Source organism: Sebastes fasciatus, chromosome 9 (assembly GCF_043250625.1).
Source record: "Sebastes fasciatus isolate fSebFas1 chromosome 9, fSebFas1.pri, whole genome shotgun sequence".
Classification (NCBI taxonomy): domain Eukaryota; kingdom Metazoa; phylum Chordata; class Actinopteri; order Perciformes; family Sebastidae; genus Sebastes; species Sebastes fasciatus.
In genome coordinates, this window is record NC_133803.1 from 26363586 (window position 1) to 26369585 (window position 6000).

Sequence of the window (6000 nt, forward strand, 5' to 3'; positions counted from 1 at the left end):
ATGAAAGCAATAACATCACTTCCGGTACTATGTTATCTTCCTGTGTTTACGTGACCCAGCCAGGAAGCTGTAGGACAGCAGGGCCAAATCTCACCTTGCAGAGGCTATAACCTACACTCACATACACAGACATACAATACATATTTATATTAATGAGACCTTTCCATATAACTACTATATTTATTCCATAATTTAATCCTCTTTTAAAGCTAATTCATACTGTAACCATATATCTCAAAACAAGTAATATCTATTTTATAATTTCTGAACATTTACAGTAAAGCCCTACACAGAAATCTGAGCATTTAATCCTTAGTTTAAATACAAACTCGTACAAAACAGAAATAAAACACTGGTCTTTCCCACCGGGCCCAAACACAACCCAGCAGTGAGGAAAGGGTATAGCAAGGCCTAATCTCACCTTGCAGACGCTGCATCCACCTCTCCACACTGCTGACTGTTGGGGAGGTCAACTGTATGCTGATGTCCTTTTCATTCCGCACGGATCAGCTGACAATGTTTCAACAGCACGTCTCCTTTTATGTGCAGACATTCTCCGGCTGGTAGTGTTGGTTATGTAAAGGGGGACACGTTTCGCTATACTCCCAAGGGCCACATTTAACCCCTAAACATAACCCTAACCAAAACTATGACCTTAAATAAATCAAACTATAAGATGATGAAAGCAGTTCATGAACCATGAATCTCAATTTAATCTAATAATGTTCATCATAAGCTATAGGAAATTTTTAAATGTGTGTTAAATGTGTAGCCTCAGTTAAATTTGTATTGAAGTATGTGGTGCATGAGCAGGCTCATTGTGTCAGGCTCTTGCTTCACTCTGCAATGGTTTATTTTGACTTTATGTATGCCAACCCGTTCTCATTCCCAGGGCGTCAAATAGAGACGCTTTGTCACTGTCGTCAGCGTTCAATTCCGCCGCACAAGGCATCGTCTAGTGAGCTTTCCATTAACTATAATGTTAACCCATCCGCGGCAACAGTAAACACTCAGGGAAAGTGCTGTGGTGACGTATAAAGGGAGGGTAGGTGGATGATTCCAACAACACAAGGCTTTCATCCAAGACACTGCTGTTTGTGTCCCGTGAGTTAAGTTTCACTTTTACGTTGAAATCAGCTGTTTGTTCATATCCCGTATTTTTAACGTGATTTCACATTTTCACTGTAAAAATGTAGTAGTTTTAAGCTCAACCATATTGTCTTTTCCAAAATCTAACTGAGTGGTTTTGTTGCCTAATCCTAAACAAGTGTTTTTATTTATTTCACAATCTGTTTACTGCGACCGAAAAGTGATGCCGAGGGTTTTGACAAAGCGTCAGTATGTGACGAGTTGGAATGAGAACGTGTTGTACATTCACATGAAAGAAAATGGAAAGCAATTTATTCTTCAGAGTTGTCAATGGATAGTTTCAGTGAACTGTAATGACAGAAATCCTGGCGCTGTTATACTACTGTACTGTATACCACCATCTGGGTTGTTGCGATGGGATCACACCAGCCGTGACGCCAAATTGGGCAAGGGGTGTAAAGTGGCCCATTCCCCACTTCCTACTTCCAGCCCCCTTACCCGGACCACACCCATCTTCCATCTAAACCTTCATTTTGATCTCAGCTACACACCTGTAAAGTTGCGTGACTGCATCTTGCACGGTTGTGACGCTATCACGGTCACAAAATCTGTCCACAGACAGAAATATAAACAGCTGGCAAAGTACTCAAAACATCTTCTGTGGTAGTTTCCGAAACAGTAGGTGTCACCAGGACCAGGTTTTGCCACGATGACACACACACACAGACACACAAGGTGAAAACAATACCAGCGTCGCTGTCGTGGCTGGTAAATATCGTATAAGGGTGTGCACGCATGGCTTAAGATGCGGACCATAAACCACATCGTCGACGGTTCAAAACCAGCCGGGGACCTTTGTTGCACGTCATTTCCAATCTTTCTATCTCCCCTTTACAGTCATCTGTCTGCTACTAAAACTATCTATGTAATAAAGTGACAATAATAACTGACTTTTACAACTGCAAAAAAATTAATGTATATCTAATATCTCTCAACATCCAAGGAAAGGTTTTGTGTTGGACCAGACCACCCAGAAAGAACAGAGTCATAAAGCTGTGTAATACTGTTGTTACATAACACTGGTGTGGAAATAACCTGGTGTAGAGGTATAATGGCAAGAGGTATAATGTAGCCACACATTATATTGGACACCATGAAGTAGTCTAGAATAAACTGTTGCATCTAATGTAAGTAAACAAAGGCTCAGTTGGCCCATGTGACACTTGCCGTGGCCCACTTTGAGCCTTCAGGGCTGGAGAGCCTTTGTCCGAACGCTGTGTGCTGTCTGGGTAACCCTGGGCGAGCACAAATCCTCACCCTGAACTGGCCCCTTGAAGAAGGGAGAGAGTCGACCCAAATGTCCTCACTTCACTCCTCAATCTGAAGGATGAAAAGTCAAACTGCTCTCTCACAGATTCTCTATATTATGAACAACAACAACAACAACACACACACCTCATTCCTTAAACCTGAAATGGCAGTACACGTTTGTGCCGTTTTGCTGTTTCCACTGCCCTCATTATTGCTTTGTTTAGGGTACAAACTAGAGCCGAAGCCTACTGGTATCAGGATCTGAATGCAGATAAATGTCTCAGGTTGAAGAATAAGTGTTTATACTCAAAGCAGCGTAAGGACGTGGGGATTAGGAGAGAGAGTTGACACTCAAAGCAGAGGAGGGATGTGTGACCTACAGAGGATATTCCTCTCACAGTTTAGGAAATGCAGTCGGATCACATCAGATCAGAACAGACACACCATCATATGACAAACTACTAGGTTACATATAGTGATCACAGCTGAGTAACGTACTACATGCAGCCTAAACATGTTCTAGCTAGCTACTTCTATGTTTGTTGTTTTTGATTCCTCCAGGCATGGATTCTTGGCTTTTTTTTAGCCATGCTAGCGGTGTGGTTATGTTGGTCGGTCGGCCTGGCAGTCAGTTGATCCATCTCTTTCATCAAGACTTAAATATCTCAATAACTATTTGAATGATTGCCGTGAAATTGTGTACAAACATTCTGAAAAACTGATGGTTGAATTGGGATGTAATTTGGTAGAGATATTTATGTTGCCCTTGGAATGAAGTGTAATAACTTTGGTGATCCCCTGATGCCTTCATCATGTCAAAATGTTTGTATTTGTGCAATACATTACTTAAAAGCTTGTTGTGACAATACTTACATTTATGACCAAATACCTGCAATGATATTTCCATCATTCTCAGCTATACTTTGTGTAGCATTAATTAGCAAATGATAGCATGCCACCACGCTAAACTCTGGTGATAAACATGGTAAACGCTGTATCTGCTTAACATTTGCATGTTAGCGCTGTCACTGTAACAATGAAATTGTCATAATTAGCATACGAATTCTTGAGATATTGTGAGGTCACAGTGACGTTTGACCTTTGACCTCCGAAATCGAATCAGTTCATCCTTGAGTTGAAGTGGACGTTTGTGCCAAATTTGAAGAAATTCCCACCAGGTTTTTCCTGAAATATCGCATTCACGAGAATGGGTTGGATGGACGGACAACCCGAAAACATAATGCCTCCGGCCATGGCTATCGCAATCCCGGATGCATAAAAAAAGTCATGGAACATTCGTGTTTTGGGTATTTTAATATTAATATTTCTTGAAACAATCCACCTAGTCAATCTAGTAGGTTAATACAAACAGGCCAGGCTTGAACACACGAGTGCACTTCAACACACAATGGTCAGGGTTAAACATTTATTGCATTCATAAATAAAGTCTCTGCATTAGTAATCTGATCGGCAGCAGTGGAAGGATCATTACTGTAACAATACAATCTCAATAGAGATGATGATCTGCAGTTTGTACTGTATATACAGTTTATTACTGAAGGATTCCATGGGAGTTTAGAGAGGTAGCCTTGTGTTTGCACGTCTAAGCAAATGTGTGTTTCGTATACATGAGAATGCAAACACGGCAGAGCAGAGACAAAGGAAAGGGGAGGAGAGGTCAGATTTCACTGATCTGTTAGAAGTGGCGGAGAATAGATGAGAAAGCACATATTTCTATTGAGCAGTTGGGAGTACTATGGACGCCAGAGAAGAAATCATGTTATAAAACAGGATGATTGTGATCTCAGTGGTCAACCAGGTTCGACAGCAACAAGTTCTGTCTTCTAAAGCGCATTTCCCCTCCATAACTACAATAAGGAAGCAAACAGAGTGGATCTGATTCATATCTACAGAACAATAGAGTGCTGCAGCGATGACGTATTTTTATAGGCCAACCAGGAGTAGAAGTAAAAAGCCAATAGATGAACTTCACCATGGTTGCATGACTTCAGCGTCACCAACACTAAGCTTGATGTGTTTAGCATGATGACGTTTAATGTCCCCTACATCCTCTCTGGTCTCATTTTAGACACTTATTTAGCAACCGCCTTTTTTAAGACACGTAAAATCTTCGGTATGTACTGACGTATTTTATGTCGTAGAACAAAATGTGAAAATCTCTCCTTTTTTAACAGTATTGTCCAAGTTCCAAGTACAAACGACACAGTACGAGCTAAGGGGCAGAACAGAAATGTTTATTTCTTTTAGTTTATTTTTTAAGTTAGAGACATTATATAATTTTTTTAGATTACCTCTTAGCATTGGTAACGTGTTCCACATTGTCCAACTATCTGGTCACCCTACTATATTTGAGTTTTTTGGCGCTGTGTCAAGCCCTCAGGAAGAGCGCCGGGCTTTGAAACAGATTATCGTAGTGGCCCGCCTCCAACGCTGTATCCAGTTCTCTTAATACATCCATGGGCTGTGTCAACTAGTTTCGTAGCTTCCTCTTGGATGCTTGCTTGCGCATGCGTGGGGGCTGCACACCCAGAGCCCAAAGGATGACGCCCAGAAACATCATGAACACAGTAAAATATGAAGAAAATACAGGCAAAGGACAGGATCTCTGCAGATACAGACACCACCACACACTTCTAGTCATAACATGAGGAGAGGGATTACATTTGCATGAGTCTATAGGCTACATTGTTTTTTTAAGGGAAATCCAGCATATTATACCTTTAAGTGTCAAACTGTTTGCTTTCTGCTTTGACATCTGTTTTACAAATCTACCTCCTGAATTGGCCTTCATTCTTATCAAATCTCACTGATATGAGGATCATTAAGACTATGGCTGAAATGTGGACATTGCAGGCATCATTCATGCAGAGGAAAACAAGTCTTTATGTAATGCTGAGACACTCAAAACATACTGCTACAACAGCTCCAGACTATGTCTCAACAAAGAGATGCTGTAACAGAATCAACCTAAAGTCTCTCAACAGTATAAACTCGCTGTGCTTTTGCTCAAGGACAAAATATAAATAGCAACATGAGCTTATTTATAATATTGCATTGCAAAGATGAACCTGATCACATACTGTGCTGCCTCTGGATACAAAGTGTCAAATGACAATGCGTATATACGTCATTGTGACTGTTTCGACCTGACTCACCTGAGTGAAAAGACAATCTCAGGGACTAAAACAGTCAAACATGCAGCTGTGGCAGCAGGCTGAAGCTGTGAAGGACTATGTGCAAAACTGACTGATGGAGGAGATTCATGTCTATTCCCACCCAAGACATTAGGACCTTTTCGAAGGCAGTTATTGTAAATGTTGATCAAGTTCACACGTTTTTGCTCCTCTGTTTTAATATAAAGCAAAATAACTAAATAAAACAGCTCAGGGTTTGAGATAATAAAGATATTTTCTTCAAGAGGAGTCATCAAACTTGTGTGGTGCACTTCAGTGTTGACTTCTACTTCAACAGCACCATCTAGTGGATCCAAAAGGGAAACACATCCAGTCACAGTCTAACACCTCAGTGCACCTCTACACACAGACTTTATGGGTAAATGAAGCATGAAACTCACAATGC